At 50.4% G+C, this 18,426-nt stretch overlaps 1 long non-coding RNA gene across 3 annotated transcripts in view; it reads left to right on the forward strand.

Annotated features, from left to right (window-relative positions):
- The window catches only part of LOC133277667 (uncharacterized), a 73,297-nt gene extending 60,899 nt beyond the window's left edge, over positions 1-12,398 (forward strand). Inside the window, exons 3-4 of one of the 3 annotated variants that reach the window (XR_009746275.1) lie at positions 8,857-8,948; positions 11,967-12,398. This is a non-coding gene — a long non-coding RNA (uncharacterized LOC133277667). Of the gene's footprint in view, positions 1-8,856; positions 9,852-11,966 lie in introns of those variants that run through there. The other 2 variants (XR_009746274.1, XR_009746276.1) reach the window with 2 other exon arrangements.
- The last annotated feature ends 6,028 nt before the right edge of the window (positions 12,399-18,426 follow it).

Here is an 18,426-nt window from a genome sequence, read left to right on the forward strand (position 1 = left end):
ATCCTCGACACAACTATTACATGGATTGGATGAAAAGTTCTGCACAGGTGTGGCGGCAGCAAGTGACAGCTATGCATGAGAGGTTAAAATAATCCAATAGGGTTTTTTGCCAGAACTAGATTTTGACTGAACTCACCAAGAAATCATCTTCATGGATGACAACCTGAGCAGGTAAGTGCTTGCAGCCTTACCTGCACTTGGTAGCAGAGCACTGGTTATGGGATGCCACCGTTTGTAAGTTAATTAACCCTGAGTGTAGAGTGGCTTACAATGGGAAAAATTACATGGGTCAGCTATAAACCCCGGGTTTATGCCTTCGTGAGGATGTGTGAACCAAAAAGGAGACAGTCATTAATACTTATTTTCCAGCAGCTTTTAGAGCTTTGAATTCTCATTAAATGCTGAAGGAGAGATGTGCTCACAGTGGAGAGCCTCAGTGCTGAACTGGCAAATAATTGCTGAAAGCAAGGTGGATCTTCCTAATGCTTTCTGAGGTCTGAACATAGAATCAGCAAATTCCAGCCTGGTTTGGGTTGGAAGGGACCTTAAAGCTCATCCAGAACACTGCCAGGGATGGGGCAGCCACAGCTTCTCTGGGCACCCTGTGCCAGCGCCTCAGCACCCTCACAGGGAAGAGCTTCTGCCTAAGAGCTCAGCTCAGTCTCCCCTCGGGCAGCTTAAAGCCATTCCCCTTGGCCTGTCCCTACATCCCTTGTCCCAAGCCCCTCTCCAGCTTTCCTGCAGCCCCTTCAGGCACTGGAGCTGCTCTCAGGTCTCCCCTTCAGGAGCCTTCTCTTCTCCAGGCTGCCCCAGCCCAGCTCTCTCAGCCTTTCCTCAGAGGAGAGCTGCTCCATCCTGGCCAGTGGGGCATTGCCCACTCCAGGCAGCTGCAACATGAACCATGCCAGCTTGAGCTGCCGAGCACAGGGGTACCTGGAGGCAGCAGCAGCAGAGCTGTGGGGAAGCCTGTTGTCCTTAGTTCAGCTGTCAATGTCTTTGCACTGACAATGCATTTTTCTCTGAAGGCAGGAGCTGTGGGTGTTCACTAGGACACGCAATGCAGAACATGCCAGGAGTGCAGCTTTCTCAGAAGCAAGCAAACAAAAGCAAGCTTAGAACCAGCCACAAGCTGAGATTTTGCTCAGTTCTTTTCAAAGTTCCTTTCCTGAAACACCCCCTTAGGAGTCAATTCTCTTTAAGTCTCTATGGACTTTTCCAGCCACTGTCCTTCCATTTCCAACTGCATGAGATGGCTGTAAAGAAAGAAGGAAGTCTGTTAGCTGCTGGCTACATCCCCGTTTGCTAACTAAGAGCCAGCACCAAGAGGCTTTCCAGGCCGTTCCCTAGGGGAGGCAGGAGGGAGGCACCTGCCTGACGTGCAGGAGGAATCAAAACCCTTTCATTCCCCAACTCAACCCAGCATCAATCCCAAGAACATGATCTTCAGCGAAGAGCACAGCAGTTCCGCAGCCATCTGCTCTCTCCCACTCCATAACGCGTCCTTAAATCAGCAAGTACTTGACATAATTGGATCCCAGTACATGGCTGAGGTTTGTAGTGCCACTGCAGCACAAATAAACATCTTCACCACAGCTGTGGGGCTTCCAGGAGGAAAACGTGCTTGTCTCCGAAGGAAACCATGGCAGAGCTTGTGCACCGGCAGGTGATTCCTGCTGCGGCCGTGTCTGGAACCAGGTATCCTTTTCCACTGCTCATTTACTGCTCTCTTTTAAAGAAGCAGTGTAAAACCAAAGCTGTTCTGGTGCCAGCACAACAGTGGTGCTGCCAGGAGGAGGGCTGGGGCTTGTTATTGCTGAGTGAGCATCTGCCCATTGCAGGTAGCAGGTACTGGTCAACGTGGGTAAGTGCATCTGCTGCGTGCCCAGCCCCTGGTGCTGGCAGTGCCGGGCAGAGAGCAATCTGGAGAGCAGCCCCTCAAAGAGAGCATGCAAGTAAAGCACACGACTTGGGAAGGAAAGAGACCACGGTGTAGTCATGAGCAGTTGCTCTGGGAAGGTGGCATTGCAGAACTGCAGCTTTCTCCCATTAGTCCTGACACAGCTGCGTGAAGGTGAGCTGGGAAGGGGAGATGTGTTTTTCCTGAAGTCAGTTTTTGCGTTTCATCACTTCATTAAAGTATGTTAGTGCAATCACCATTTACCTAATGAACTCCTCAAGTTTAATTAACGTGATTGGCGCCAACTTTGCAAAGAAAGGTTCATCCTGCTGTAAGAAAAAGATACATGAAATATTAACTCGTACCTCTGCGGGGGCCTGGGCTGGCAGAGAGCTGCTGAGGATGCTCCCCAGCAGTTCCCAGAGCTGCTTTTGCACCAGCTTTTCCCTTCGCATCAGGAATGGTTTGCCAGGGCAGCAGCACAGGGCTGGGGGTGTGTGAGCTGCCCCAGGCTCACAGACCAGCCCAGGTAAGTTGTTCAGTATGAGCAAAGCATCACATTCAGAGAATCCCAGACTGGTTTGGGTTGGAAGGGACCTTAAAGCCCATCCAGCTCCAACCCCTGCCACGGGCAGGGACCCCTTCCACCAGAGCAGCTTGCTCCAAGCCCCTGTGTCCAACCTGGCCTTGAACACTGCCAGGGATGGGGCAGCCACAGCTCCTCTGGGCACCCTGTGCCAGCGCCTCAGCACCCTCACAGGGAAGAGCTTCTTCCTGATGTCTTGCCCTGAAAACATGAATGAGAATGAGTTTAAAGCATAAATACCTATATGGAGAGAAGCCTGTCCCTGTGGTGCTGTGGTCAGCATGAGGGCATGAATCCCCTGTTTGACAGTCATGGAGAGATGATGTGATCTGGTCCTGCTCTTGTGCTGGTCTATGTTGGAGACGAGCTTAAAATGCAAACTCTTACCACTGTCCTGAGCACTGGAGCTTCCCTCCCCAGTTCAGCCTCTTGGAGAATTTGCAGGGATTTGTTTGGAGTCCTTCCCTCCCCCAGGGTGGCTTATTATCTACTCTTAAAAGCATGTCATAGAGGTTCTGGCCTTCATACAGGTGAGAAATGTACAACAAACATCCTTTACACCTGGCATATAGGAGCTGCTGAGTATTTCTGTCTGGATTTGAAATACAAGATTTCAAAAGCTTTAAAAGCTACCCCACAGAACCAGTCAGTGACAGCAGCAAAGCCACCTTTTCCAGTGGGAAACTGGGATGGAGAGGTTGGCCCATTGCAGTCCTGCCCTGTCCATCACAGCCACCCTGGGGAGCCCAATACGGATTTACCAGCATTTTATTGCCCAAAACTATTTTTCCCTGGGAGTATTCCCGGGCTGAGGGTACTTTTGCTCCACCAGATGCCCCAGTGCCGCGGTGCTGCGAGCAGAGAGGCTTTGTATGTTACTGCTGTGATGAGAGAAGCTGAGTGCAGCCAGAGCCTTGCTTCAAAGCACCAGTAGTTTGAATAGTTCTCTTAAATGAATTTGACTTTGTTAATTTTACTAATATAATACAGGCAGAGGAGCATATGCTGCTGCACAACAGGCTGCGTCCCAGTGGGCTGCCCGTGCTTGGCGTGCCTTACCCGCATTGCAGAAGCTTCCTCCTCCATTGAAGAAATTCTGCTTGGAATTGACTCCAACAATCACAGGGATGACACCCCTCTGCTAAGGAAGTCATTATTGCCACAGAAAGCACTGGGAGCCTGGCTCAGGGATGCGGTGGGAAACGTGGGAGGGAGGAGGGATTGCAGAGTCAGGCTGGGAGGATGCTCATTTACACCTCAGTGCTGGTGCAGCAGCATGTGGGAAGAGTTTTGCTCTGTAGATGTGGATCAGGATCATTTGTCCTCTCTCTTCTCAACATGAGTGATGACTGGAATCCCTTTTAGAAAGTGAATTATCATTCCTTGGGCTTTACTAGTCATAGTTCTTGCATCTCTTGCTATTTGAATAGTCAGCTCCTGAGCTGCCTTTCCTCTTCTCTGCCTCTTTTCATGAGGGGTTAAATTCATGTGATGCAAACCAGGAGTACGTGAGGTTCCAAATATTGCATCAACCAAGGGAATTCTCCCTTGTTACTATGCTATGGGGAGACACCCCCTCCCCCTTCCCCCTGCAGTCCTGTGGCCAGCAATGGAGGTAGAAACACAGGAGAGACTTAGAACTTAGGCAGAAGCTCTTCCCTGTGAGGGTGCTGAGGCGCTGGCACAGGGTGCCCAGAGAAGCTGTGGCTGCCCCATCCCTGGCAGTGCTCAAGGCCAGGTTGGACACAGGGGTTTGGAGCAAGCTGCTCTAGGGGAAGGGGTCCCTGCCTGTGGCAGGGGTTGGAGCTGGATGGGCTTTAAGGTCCCTTCCAGCACAAACCAGGCTGGGGTTCTACAAGTTGAACACGTGAACATGTACCGATGGTGCTGGGCAGGGTTTGGAGCTTTGGTTAAGCTCAGCAGTCCCTGTTATCAAAATCTATGCATCTAAAAATCCACTTCTCACCCCAGTGCCCCGATGAAACTTACTTTGTGCAATTACATTGCTGAGGAGCAGTTATCATGTCAGCAGCTCTCTATGGCTCACGTGGCAGCGGTGCCTGAGGTCGGTGCTGGTGTGGGTGCTGCGGGAAGCAATGGTACAGGATGAGGTCCCTGGCTTGGATGGGGTCAGTCTGAACCCCCCTACCCCAGCTGAGGCGGGTGGTGGGTGCACAGGGGATGCCTGCATTGCTTCAGGGATGCATTGGGAATGCATCAGCATCTTCCCTTGGAAGCCACTGTTTCCCAGGACCTGCAGGATTCAACTGACTCTTGTCCTGAAGTGCTTCAGCCATCGTTGGGTCTTAAATTCATCTTCTGTTGTCTCTTAGCCTGCAATTACTATAGAATAAGCCCCTTGGACTGTAGGTTATAAACCAGAGGCTTGTAGGTTCCAAAGCTGTGAATAAAACTTAGTATTCCAGGAGCGTGGAAGATCTGTGACTGGAAATCAATATTTCATGTTCTTCCCTCCGTATACACGTGCTGAGTGAATGATGCTGTTTGGGAGGGGATGGAGGGCAGCAGCCTGGTCCTGCCACTGCCTCTCTCTCTCTGTGTCCCGCTGCAGCAGCGAGGCTCCCCCAGCAGAATCTGGGGAGAGCAGCAGCTCCCTCTGTCCATCCTCCCATGTGCAGTCTGGAAACAGCAGAGATGAGAACCATGTAGAAACCAAAAATGGTGACAAGCATGGCCAGGGCTGAGCACTGAAAATGAGATTGTCTTTGCTCTAAACACAAGTGAGCACCCAGGGGAAGTGATTAGCAATATTGCTGATGATTTCCTGGGCTCTGTTTCAGTGTGTCAGGAGGCTCCAGAAGTGCACCTCTAGAATAAATCGGTGCCCAAGGGCTGATTCTTTTGTCTTTGTAAGGGTTTCACTCCCATTGGTGGTGTCCCTGGCCATGGCAGGGGGTTGGAACTAGATCGTAGAATCCCAGAGTGTTTTGGGTTGGAAGGAACCTTAAAGCTCCTCCAGCTCCAACCCCTGCCATGGGCAGGGACCCCTTCCACTAGAGCAGCTTGCTCCAAGCCCCTGTGTCCAACCTGGCCTTGAACTCTGCCAGGGATGGGGCAGCCACACAGGGAAGAATTTAGATGATCTTTAAGGTCCTTTCCACCCCAAACCGTTCTGTGCTTTTATGATTGTATCTTTCCCCTGCAGTGGCCGTCGCTGTCTCACTGCTGGGTGAGGACAGGCCCCAGCCCAGCAGTGCCAGGCTCCTGTGGGGACATCGTCCTCTCACTTTGGGGACCCCAGCAGCGTCTTCTTCTGGGGAGGAGAGCTCCTCCGTGCAGGTTTGTGCAGTTCCCCAAACTCCAGTGCTGCTGGGAGGGAGGTGTCTGGAGGAAGGATGTCAGCCAGGCATTCCCTTAGAGTTGCAGATCTCCATCTGCCCCTTCCCACCCCCAGGAGCTGCTGCTCCTCATCTTCACAGGGTTTATACATACACAGAGAAGTAAGCGTGAAGCACAGAAACGCTCATGCATGAAAAATGGAATTAGCGAGATGCTTCTGCTCGCAAGCAGACAAAGGTACCTGCTGATTCTGCCTGGTACACTGCATGTTCACTCCATCGGCATGTGTCATGGTTCAAGCTGGAGGTGACAGCCTTGCCCTTCCTTCTGGAGTACTTGCAGACTGCAGAGACTGAGGGCTGCTTGAATCCAGTCCACTGGGAACTGTGCAGCTGCATGAGGAAAAGCAGAATGAGACTCAATGCTACAGAAGAAACGGGACAACTTTGTTATGCTTCATGTCATAGATCTGAAGGACCGCTTGATATGTATAGAAATGGCAGTAAGAGACATGGAAGGGGCTGGATCATGCCCCTTTGGCTCCCCAGGAATGGGGGTCCTGCACCCCATCCTTCTCATCCCTCTGACCACAAGGCCAGGCCTGGGTTTGCTTCCCCAGCAGCACATTTCTGTGCAGCTCCGTAGCTGTTGCTGACACCAGCTGCAGCCCGCAGCTATCAGCCTAGGGATGCTGGAAGCTGTAATCTCTGTATTTAAACACACAGTTAAGAACATTTAGGCTTTTTTCATTGTAGGTAGCACTGAATTCTGCCTCCTTCAGCTCCCCATTCTGACTGGCAATCGTTTATTTGTGTTTCTAAATACAAAAGGTCAAGGTAAGCTGCTGCTAGGCCAGCGCTTCATCTCAGGTCTCTCAGCAGAGCTGCCTGAGGTCGTGCCTGTGCCTGGGAGAATCCCACCTCCAGCCCCTGCCAGTGCCTCCAGTTTCTGTGGTAACAGCACGTCTCCACGGTTGCCACTTCAATATGCTAAAAAAGTTATTAATAACACCGGAATTTCTTCCATGTGAGTTTTCACTGGAAGGGTGCTGGGTTCACAGCTAATTGCTCAGGTAGTTTTGCTTGCCCTAAATCCGAGATGCTGTTAGAGACCAGTGAAGTTGTCAGTAGCTAGCAGGGCTGTGGGGCACGCTGCTGGGGCAGTTCTAGGCTCTGCCAGTGTCTGCAGGGAGCCTATGGAAACCTGTGCCTGCTCCTGCTTGGAATTGTGCTGATTTCTGATGCTCGGGCACCGGCAGATCCCCGTGGTCAGTGGGGTTTGCTGCTTCTCATGGAATCACAGAATCCCAGCCTGGTTTGTGTTGGAAGGGACCTCAAAACTCCTCCAGCCCCAACCCCTGCCACGGGCAGGGACCCCTTCCACTAGAGCAGCTTGCTCCAAGCCCCTGTGTCCAACCTGGCCTTGAACACTGCCAGGGATGGGGCAGCCACAGCTTCTCTGGGCACCCTGTGCCAGCGCCTCAGCACCCTCACAGGGAAGAGCTTCTGCCTAAGAGCTCATCTCAGTCTCCCCTCTGGCAGCTTAAAGCCATTCATTCCCCTTGGCCTGTCCCTACATCCCTTGTCCCAAGCCCCTCTCCAGCTTTCCTGCAGCCCCTTCAGGCACTGGAGCTGCTCTCAGGTCTCCCCTTCAGGAGCCTTCTCTTCTCCAGGCTGAACAAGCCAGTCTTCTCTTTTGTATTTAAAAAACAAGATTAGCTCAAAGTATATATTATTAAACAATCTGTAGACCTGGCTGATCCACTCCAACCTTCCCCCATGGCAGTGGTCTTTGTAAGGTGCCTGCTCACGAGAGAAAGCCAGTAGTATTTTCCACCCAAAATGATCCACTGGCTTCTTGGGACTACTTGTATATTCAGATTAAGGGAGGGAGGCCAAAGTCTGTCTATGTAAATGTCATCCAAATCCTGCTTAATGGATTTAGCAGGGGTAAGTCAGTGGAACTCCACCGAAGGCAATTGAGTTGCTCCCACTTAATTGGTGAATTTATCATCAAATTTGCTCTGTGGAGGGATGGAAACATGCTGTATATTCTGTACACTAAAAATAGTCCATGTGTTGGTCTCTGGTCATTAATAAAAATCAAAACAGGAACTGTGTGCAGCCCAAAAACCCCATAGAGAAGATAGTCGATAAGTATCCCATGGGATGCTGGCAGTGTCAGTCCCTGTGGCCAGCACCATGCTGGGGCTGAAATGACCCTGTGTAAGCAGTGAGTCCATGTCTCACAGGGCTGTGAGTGTTGTGCCATGAGCCTGTGGGGCTGTGCATGACATGAAGGCAGGCTGAGAAAGTTGGAGCTGTTCAGCCTGGAGAAGAGAAGCTGCGTGGAGACCTCAGAGCAGCTTCCAGTGTCTGAAGGGGGCTACAAGGATGCTGGAGGGGGACTCTTCATTAGGGACTGTAGTGACAGGACAAGGGGTCATGGGTTCAAATTGAAACAGGAGAGATTTAGGTTGGATGTAAGGAAGAAGCTCTTTCCTATGAGGGTGCTGAGGCGCTGGCACAGGGTGCCCAGAGAAGCTGTGGCTGCCCCATCCCTGGCAGTGTTCAAGGCCAGGTTGGACACAGGGGCTTGGAGCAAGCTGCTCCAGTGGAAGGTGTTGGAGCTGGAGGAGCTTTAAGCTCCCTTCCAACCCAAACCATTCCATGATTCTATGATGCTGTGATGCTGGTGGTTATATATAATACATGGTTATACATGATGCAGTGCCCTTTTGCCCTGCTGCCTGGGAGTCTTTCTGATTTTCTCTTTCTTACCTGAACAAACGTATCAGGGAACACACAGAGTATTTTGGTTTTATGAGGTTCTTGATAGAGAAGCTGTGGAAGGTCCCCTATTGCCCCAGGGTCCAGGGGCTGCAGCTCATTTTGTGTGGGATCAGCCCAGGTGAACTGGAGCATCATTCCTTCTGTCCAGAGAGCTGCTTCTTTGGGTTTCTTCCTTTATCTGTTTGCTTGGATTTGTCTTTTACTCTTGTGAACAGCAGTATTGGGAATGGACTGGAGCCAATTTAATGCTTGAGTGCTAAGGTGGCTCTTTCTTATTGCAGATTCAGTTCTGAATGGAGGAGGCAGCAATATTGAGGCGTGGACACGCAGCTGAGGTGGTCGAGGTGCCATGAACAACCATGGAAAGCAGCAGGTATGAGAGACCTGAGTGTTTTATGTGAGAAGCAGCTTTTATTTGCACCACCAGTAAAGAGGAGGAGAGTTTGAGCCACGGAGGCCAAGGAACAGCACGGCTAAAGGGTCTGCCATGGGAGGAGAGCTGCTGCCCTCTGTGACCCTCCTGCTGAGCCTCAGCCCTGCCGAAAGCCCAGCTCAGGCAATCCCAATGGAGAGGCTCTTGGGCGAGACCATGGGGCAGAGAAAATCAGGGCAAAGAACGGAGACATAATTAAAAATTAGGAGCTGGGCTCCAGGAAAGCAGATTAAGGCATTAGGCTAAGGCAGAAGCCGCAGCCACTACACGACAGCACTTAATTGTCTTCCCCGGGGCAGCCTGAACACCCGACTCTGGGCGTTTGCTGTTGTTTTGGAGGCTGCTGTGTGGGTCGGCGCACAGCATCTGCCTGCTTTCCCCTCTGCAGCCTGCTATTAGCATCTCACTGTAATTACATTTTCTCAAAATGAGATGGAATGAATATGTGCTTTTCTTTTTTTTTTTTTTTTTTTTTGCAAGCATCAATATTTCCATGGGGTTAAATTGGCAGTTGCCTGATTTTGAAGCAAGGGCATCAATGTTTCTAAGCCTGACTTCTTGTCTTCTTTCCCCCTGGCCAGATAATAATAGAGTTATTGATTGTTACTCAGGAAAATGGACTAAAGGAACCTTTTCTTTCTATGTAAAGATGGAATTTGACCTGGTGGGTTGCAAGAGGAAGACTCTGTGCTCCCTCTCTTAGCTAATAAATAACACGCATTAAGATCTATTTAATTATTTGAGGCCTCCACAGCAAGATGTTTATATTTTAATGTGCAAATCCAGCAGCAGGGTTCACGTTGAAACTGTGCCTTAAAATAAACCACAGTGAAGACTGGACCAGCGCTTGGGAATGGGCAGCCTGGCTGTTCTCCCTCTGCCCTGGGCTGGGAATGAAGGGCATCTTTGGGACCCACTAAAGGCGAGCTGCAGCTCCAGCTCCATCACCTTGGGCTCGGCTGGATCTGGACTGGCAGGTCAGCCCATGTTGGGATGGTGGCTGTGGCGTGTGAGAGGCTGATGTCCAGTGGATGGATTGGACTGGCAGGTCAGCCCATGTTGGGATGGTGGCTGTGGCGTGTGAGGCTGATGTCCAGTGGATGGATTGACCTGGTGTCTGATGGGCACGGTGCTTCTCCAGGCTGGATGCTGAAGCTCTCAGTGCACAAGGGACTTGAGCAGCTTCTCAACAAACAGTCTGACCATGGAGTGGCTGCTGGTGAGTTCTGGGTCTCAGTAGTTCCTTGCCAGTAGTTTTAAAGTGGTTTGAATTCTTCATAACGGGAAACAATGACAGAAAGTCAGAATTCTGGTTTCTGGAGTCATTTCTTGATGTACATTAGGTCCAGAGCAAGATCTGCAGGGCAATCCTGCAGGTCCACATCTGCCCCAACTAACTGCACATGCATTTGTTTAGCTCAGCAGTTAAAAAGTCATTTATTTCTAGCTAGTTGAGTAGAAACTCAGCTTACTCCCTAGAAGAGGCTGATGTGACTCATGCACCATGACAAGTGCAGAGGCAGAGGAGCTGCAAGCTGCGTCTTTCCACCTTCCCACCCCCAGCCTCCCCTGGGGCTTTACAGACTCTGTCGTTGAGGACAGCACATGCAACCCCTTGGTAAGCTGTGACCCACAACAGAGTCTCATCTGCTTTCCACCAGCCCCAAAAGCTAGTGCCAAGAGTCATGTCCTCACAGTCATGGGGTCAAATGTCCACCGGGGAATGATAAGTTAAGTGCAAAGCCGTCCCTCATGCTCTTGTCTTTCTCACTTGTGCTCTGGAGATACCACAGCTATGGAGTCAGACACCAGTGACATTGGCAAGTGGAGCTGGATGGAAAGAAGCTGCCCACTGCAGAGGTGCTCAGGCCCTGAACACTGCCAGGGATGGGGCAGCCACAGCTTCTCTGGGCACCCTGTGCCAGCGCCTCAGCACCCTCACAGGGAAGAGCTTCTGCCTAAGAGCTCAGCTCAGTCTTCTCAACCTCTGGCAGCTTAAAGCCATTCCCCTTGGCCTGTCCCTACATCCCTTGTCCCAAGCCCCTCTCCAGCTTTCCTGCAGCCCCTTCAGGCACTGGAGCTGCTCTCAGGTCTCCCCTTCAGGAGCCTTCTCTTCTCCAGGCTGCCCCAGCCCAGCTCTCTCAGCCTGGCTCCAGAGCAGAGCTGCTCCAGCCCTCGCAGCATCTCCATGGCCTCCTCTGGGCTCGCTCCAACAGCTCCACGTCCCTCTTGTGCTGCTGCCCCAGAGCTGGATCAGGGCTGCAGGGGGGGTCTCCCCAGAGCACAGCAGAGGGGCAGGATCCCCTCCCTGAGCTGCTGCTCACGCTCTGGGGGTGCAGCCCAGCACACGGGGGGGTTCTGGGCTCAAGCTCACACTGAAGCCGGGTCATGGGGAGCTGCTCCTCACCCAGCACCCCCAGGTCCTTCTCCTCAGGGTTGCCCCATCCAGGCTCCCTGTATTTGTGTTTGGGACTGCCCTGACCCAGGTGGGCCTGAATGCTCTGCCCAAGGCTTTTTAATGGGGGGAGCCGTATCCCGCTGTCATGGCAGGGGAAGGAAAGGCTCTTTGACATCAGGGAGAATTAAATCGAATCCCTGGAATGGATCCAAGATGAGAGTGAGTGAATAATTCACAACCAATAATTTATGCAGAAAATGTAGTTTCTTTTGCTACTCGAGACTTGTCTGTAAAATGGAAAAGATTACTTCAGCTGTGTTTGTTGTTTGACTTTGTTCAATTAAGCTGAGTGAGGCTTTGAATCTCAGGTTTATTTTATGCATTGATTGTATATGGTTTATATATCTGATACTTAATTTTCAGCAAACCTCCCCTGCTTTGGTTAGGGACAAATTAGCTGAACTGTGTCACGACGCTGATTTCTGTGCTTTGATTGAATAAGCATAATACTTGCAGGGCTTGACCCAAATCTCCTTTTCATCTCTTGCTCTTGGATTAAGCCCATGATCGAGACGAGGCTTGAAAAAACCCTTGTCAGAGATGCTGAAGACGTTCAAGAAGAGGAGGAGACAGGAAGAGATGGGGAATTTTAATAAACATTGAACAGTTTTTGCATCACTTCAGAGTCATTTGAAGCATCTGAGCTTTATTGAGAATGAGCCTGCTGTGACGGGGCCTGCCTTGCTGTACAATGAGAACGTGGGTGAGCTCAGGAAAGAGGGGCTGCAGAGGACAACCAGCCTCATCGTGACTCAAACGTCCTTCCATAAAGGAAGAGAAACCCCTAGCAACAACCCCACACATTAAAGTCAACCCTATACCTATGCTGCATTCTGAATACATTCGGTAGGTAATAAGCAAAGGGTTCTGTTGAGACTGCTCAGTGTCCTCAAACCAGGGCACACGACACCCCAAAGGAGTGATGAGTTTAAGCAGGCCACAGATAATTAGAGATGTGAGACTTGAAAAGATTTTAAAGAAATTATTCTTTATAAATTGTAGTAAATTATTTATTTAAAAAAGAGAAAACTTACTTGTAATTAAGAAAAAAACCCTTGGGTATTTCGAGAGCAGCCTCACTGCAGAAGGGCAGGGGGAGAAGGAAGCAGCTTTGATGGCTTGGGGTGACAGCCTGCCCTGAGCAGGGGATGTTTTCTCACTCCATCCATAGTGGGGAGCCAGCAATTGCAGCCAGCTTTCGTCTTCCTGTCCTCAAAGATCTGATCAGTTATAAATGATATTGTGATATTATCAATGATGAGTTTAAAAGGTTGCTCCTGGTACTGCATGTACGAGCAAGGATTACCCTTGTCCTTGCTGCCCGGCCCTGGTGAGGGTGGGCTGGACGTGGCTGCTCCTGGTCCCAGAGCACAGGGAATCTTGGAGCTGGGAGGCATCCCTCCTGCCTTCCACATGCCAAACCCAGCTCTTACAGCACAACTACTTCTTTTGGTGGTTTTCTCTTTCAATCCCGAAGTGTGTGCTTTACCCAGTCCTTAAGGGCATCCCAGTTCATCTTTGCATTGGATGCAGTTTGCCAGCATTCAACCATTGCAAGCTCTTCTTTCTGGGACAGGGCCATACATGCAATGCTGAGTTAAATGGAAGCCAAGCACTGAGGTCTCTGAGGAGCTTCATTAGTGACCTCTCTGCACCCAGCCATCCCCCTTCTACAGCACTGCTTTTTGTTGTCCTTGGTGTCCATGTCTACCCTACCAGCCCTGCACTGATTCAGAGCTCCCATGTAAATACTGGTCACTGCAGGGCTTGGTTATGTGTCTGTTCTGGTCTTGTTGGGCTTTTCCAGGCTCTTCAGGGAGCTCATGTTCATACATCTTTATTTTTAGTGTGGAAGATGATGTGGTATCTCATGGTGGAGCCATTTATGCAAAGAGCTAGAGACAGGGTAGCAATCACCGGCATTTCAGGAGGGACTTCTAGATTCTGCTCCTGCGAATTGCCTGCTTAGGCTCAGCTCTGACTCTTCAAAGTATTTTCTCTTTTCCTTTTGTCAGGGAAATAAATGTACTCACCAAGGTGCTGTTCTGAGGTGTACTGCTCATTTTACGTAACCCATCGCATTAATTAACATTCATCTGAGCAGGCTGAGGTGTGGTGGGGAGAATAATAGGCTTCATGTAATCAGTCTTGTGGGGAAAAGATATCATCATTCCAGCATGTGAATACTGGTTTAACCATTGACAATATTCCCCTGCTCCCTCATCAAGAGCAGAGTGGGAAAGAGGAAGAAGGATGGTCAGATTGCAGTTGTTTCTGATTCAAATGCAAAGGCTCTTCGTGGCACTGAATACTTAGAACAGAACGTGCCTGCAGCGTTGGGCTCCACCAGATGTAGGAGCTTCTTATCCCTGAGGAATAGATTGCTTTGCTTTAGCAGAGCTGCTCTTTCAGTAACGTGGTAGGTTTAAAACTTCTCCACTGACAACATCTGTGGGACTCTGGCAAGTGATCAGCAGAGAAAGGAGCATTTTGTGAGGACAGTCACATCTTCATGCTGAGCTGTCAGGTTTGGTCTGTCTAGACATGAATAAGGAGTTGATGTTTGGGGCACCAGTGGTATTAATTATGCACTGAGTGTGCAGGAGTGAGAATGGACAGGTACAGCCATATGCACTGTACAAACCCACTTCTGCTGCACTCGATCATCTGATGCTGGAACTTGTCCCAGAAATACCTAGAAAGGTCCCAGGTTTTACCTTTGGTGGTTTAGGGGAGATGTTGAGTAGAGTTTTCTACTCATTCCTGCAGGTGCAACAAACTGTGCAAGGGCACCAGGGGAATTTGAGAGGCTTTGCACTCCAGCTGGCTAGGAGACCTGAGGATCTGAGAGGAAAATGAACCTGTCACAACCCCAGCCAAGAGCATCTCTGATGTCCTGGAGGGCTGATGGAGCCCCAGGTAGCTCCTGTCACATGCTGTGACAGCAACACTGGGGACAGACCATGGCAGGATCCAAAAGAACAACCTTGATGGCAACTACCATGCAGCAGGTGGAGTTCTGGGAGGCACATGGTGCTGTGGACATAGCTAGGAATAAGAAATATTAAAACAGGCAGGCAGAAAAGGAAGGGGAGTTGCATCGAGAAGAGCCACATGCTGCAAGGAGCCTGTCAAACAGAGAAGTGCCCAGGGTTTGAAGAGACACAAGAACAGTGATGGATTATGTCACATAGAACTAGTTTAAATGCTAAGCTGGAATGAAACCGGGCAGCACCAAGGGTTCAGGTCATTACTCAGGGAAATGTGGGCATAATCTCAGGGGATAATGGACTGTTGACCGGGAAGTGCATTGTTGTTTCCTAAGCCCAGTCTGGGTACCAGTGTGAAAACCTTCCTGGGATGCGCCACAGTGAATGGCCCCAAGACAAAAGCAAGGAAGGTCCATGGGTGATAAAATGGGAAAACTCAGTGCCAGTCATGGTGATTTCTCTGTATGAAAGAGGGAAAATGACATAGCAGAGTCTGTAATAATGCCCATGAAGAGTATGCTTGGCAAGTTTGTAAGGTCTGAGGAAAGAAACAGAGGTGGAGCAGTAAGAGAGCAATAGGAAACAGGTTGTTCATCAGGAATGTTTATTGCACAACAAAACTCTGTCCACAGGTAATTTCTCTCTCCATCTTGACCAAATACATGTTGTCTATGGAGAGACACTCTGAAGAGGTTCCTTTTAACACAGCTCGCTTTGCACACAATAAGGGACACAGCCATGTTCCTCTTGCTGTCTGCAGGCTGTCTGTGCAGAAGGACTCACTGCTCTTCTCCTTTCCCACTGGCAGGATGGATGCTCAGGCACCAGCCAGCCTCTGTTCCCAAGCCTGTACTCCACCATCACTGCCCATTGCATCTGATAAGGATCTCCCACTTGTGGGAGCCTTCTCTTCTCCAGGCTGATCCAGCCCAGCTCTCTCAGCCTGGCTTCAGAGCAGAGCTGCTCCAGCCCCATGCTCGCAGCATCTCCATGGCCTCATCTGGATGTGGGATCATAAGTGATTGCTGCTTTTGAGGACTGACCATGGCTTCCTTTGTAAAGCTTCGGCAGCTTGAAGCATACACGATTGCTCCATGGGCTGCATTCGTGGGAGCTTCTTTCACGGGCTGTATGTATTCATCACATGTCCCCTTCATCCGTCTTGCATGCTTCCAGGAAAGAAGCATGATGTATTTGATGCTGTAGAAGGTGTTGAGCTCTGCACGATGAAGGTTTGGCCTGGGAATCAGAGCAGCTGAGCAGGTTGAACCTTCTTTCCAGTCTGAGGAGGAGCTGGAGCCCCGGTGCCTGCAGGTAACAAAGCACAACTCAGTAAAAGCCAGATTAAAGCTGCACCTGGACTGGCAACACGCAGTGTGAGACCTCGGAGCAGGGAAAGCCGATCTCCCTCACTCCCACTCACCCCTTCTTTGCAGTCATGAGCATCAAGGTGTGTGTGACCAGCTGGGCTGGCCAAGATCATGTGTGGGGACACACAGGACAAGTGTCCTACTGCCACCCCTTAGAAAGCAGATGGACACCAACATCTGGGGCACCGCGCAGCTCTTGGTGTCAGGCACATTCATCTGTGTACCAGGGACAACGATTCAAGTGCTGGAAGGAGACCAGAAGCACAATATATATCACAATCTATCAATAATCATTCAGTCCTGGGGCTGCCTGGGGCTGGGACAGAAACCTGCTGAAGAAGGACAATGTGGCTGCTGCTCTTCTTTCTGCAATCTGTGTTTTTGCCTGCCAATTTATAAGCACTTTCAAACTCAAAAAGGGGAAGATTCATATCAGAGAGTGTTCCCTGGTAGTTCCTGAAACAGTGCAGTTTGCAGGAAGTTCAATATTTCTCATAAATTAAAGAAAATACATCTTGCTCCAGACCTGCTATATAACATCCTAAGGAGGGAAGCAGGGAAAAATATTGCCCAGTAAGTGATAACATATCAAGGTTTCTCTGCTCATTATCAGCATAAGGGACATAATATACATAAAATGTAGGTCATAGCATCCCATTTAACACCATATTTATCCTTGGTGTGAGAGGTACTTGTGTGCTACAGCAAAACATGTTCTGATAAGAAATTTCAATGGCAAAAAGCCTTATCCTGCAGATAAGCAAAACTGTTTAGTTTCCCCATGGATGCTTTTTACAGCAGCTCCTCTCCCTTCTCCCCCTGCACCACTCTTGCTGCTGTGGGGTGGGTGAGGGCAGGTGGAACTCCCTGTTTGCAGCATTTAGCCACTGGGGAGGGGAAGGGCTGATGGCACCAAGGGACATCTCCAAAGGTACCTGGGCAGGAGGGCACATGGGCCTTGGTGAAGGCAGGAGGAGGCAGGCAGAGGCAACCAGTGTCTCCTTCCAGATCCGGCCATAGCAGACCAAAGCCACCAGTGGGACCCAAATGACTGCAGCTACAGCAGTTTGAATAATGGAGGGAGATGTAGGAGACGTCCAGTGATATTTGGGACTCCAGGAGCCATGTTGTGGATTGCACTTAGGGAAAAGAGCTGTTGATGCACTCAGCGTGGGATCCCAGAATCCCAGACTGGTTTGGGTTGGAAGGGACCTTAAAGCTCACCCAGTTCCAGCCCCTGCCACGGGCAGGGACCCCTTCCACTAGAGCAGCTTGCTCCAAGCCCCTGTGTCCAACCTGGCCTTGAGCACTGCCAGGGATGGGGCAGCCACAGCTTCCCTGGGCACCCTGTTCTTCCAAAGGATTTTCAAGCAGACGGGTAACCTGACCTGAGGGCCCTGCCCAGAGCCACCGAGCTTCTGTCTGGACAAGAGGAGATGTTTCAGGGGTGGTGGTGTAGAAACGTGGCATAGAAACCACTTTTGGAGATAAGGAGATGATTATTCCTGTATCTGAAGGGGGGCTATAGGGATGCTGGGGAGGGACTCTTCATTAGGGACTGTAGTGACAGGACAAGGGGTAACGGGTTCAAACTGAAACCGGGGAAGTTTAGATTGGATATAAGGAAGAAGATCTTTACTGTAAGGGTGGTGAGGCACTGGAATGGGTTGCCCAGGGAGGTTGTGAATGCTCCATCCCTTGGGGTGTTCAAGGCTGGGTTGCACAGAGCCTTGGGTGACCTGGTTTAGTGTGAGGTGTCCCTGCCCATGGCAGGGGGTTTGGAACTGGATGATCTTAAGGTCCTTTCCATCCCTAACTAGTCTATGATTCTATGCACAGCCACCTGCAGGTCAGCTCAGCTGGGAGCTGTGTCAGCAGGGCCACAGCACACCCGTGTAACACGGATCCAGGCTGCCACTTGAATGTTGTGATTTTGGGGTCATTTTTATTCCCTCTTTAGCAGAATACTTTCTCTCATGGTCACCTGGCCCTGCCATTGCCATTGCTGCCTTGCGGCCAGGCAGGAACCTGGGGTAGTCTGAAGCACATGGGGATGGGGACACCAGGAATGGGCACCCATGTGTGCCCTGGGGTACAGATGGGTGTCAGTGCCACCACTGAGCCTCAGTCCTATTCTTCTCTGGCTTCCTCACCCCCATTTTATAACATCTGGGGAGCCAGTGCTGTGATTTACTGAACTGATGCAATCAGGAGCACAAGCAAAACGATGCAATTAGTGTCCACTCTGTCCCCTGGCATTTCTTGGATGAACTGTATCTGCTGTTGTGCATAGTAATAGGAAAATTAGAGATGAGGGCTACCACCATTAAACATCTCCAAAATAATGAAGCAATAAAGAGAAGTGCAGGAGGGGGCAGGAGATGCTGATAGATAATCAGAAGGTTGCTGCAGGTGAAGGCTGACCAAGAATGATGAATGAGAAGGTGGGAGGGAGGCGGGAATGAAGGGGAGAATCTGTTAGCATAGAAAAGCCAAATAACAAGATAACGGAGCTCCCGCTGCCCTCCTTTGCCAGGGCAGGCCAGATAAGCAGCAGCATGTCAGAGTGCGGAGATGGATCACCCAGCAGCTGAAATTTG

This window comes from Pezoporus flaviventris, unplaced genomic scaffold (genome assembly GCF_033815535.1).
Source record: "Pezoporus flaviventris isolate CSIRO_AGI_PZ_B2104156 unplaced genomic scaffold, CSIRO_AGI_Pfla_v1 ptg000059l, whole genome shotgun sequence".
Lineage (NCBI taxonomy): Eukaryota > Metazoa > Chordata > Aves > Psittaciformes > Psittacidae > Pezoporus > Pezoporus flaviventris.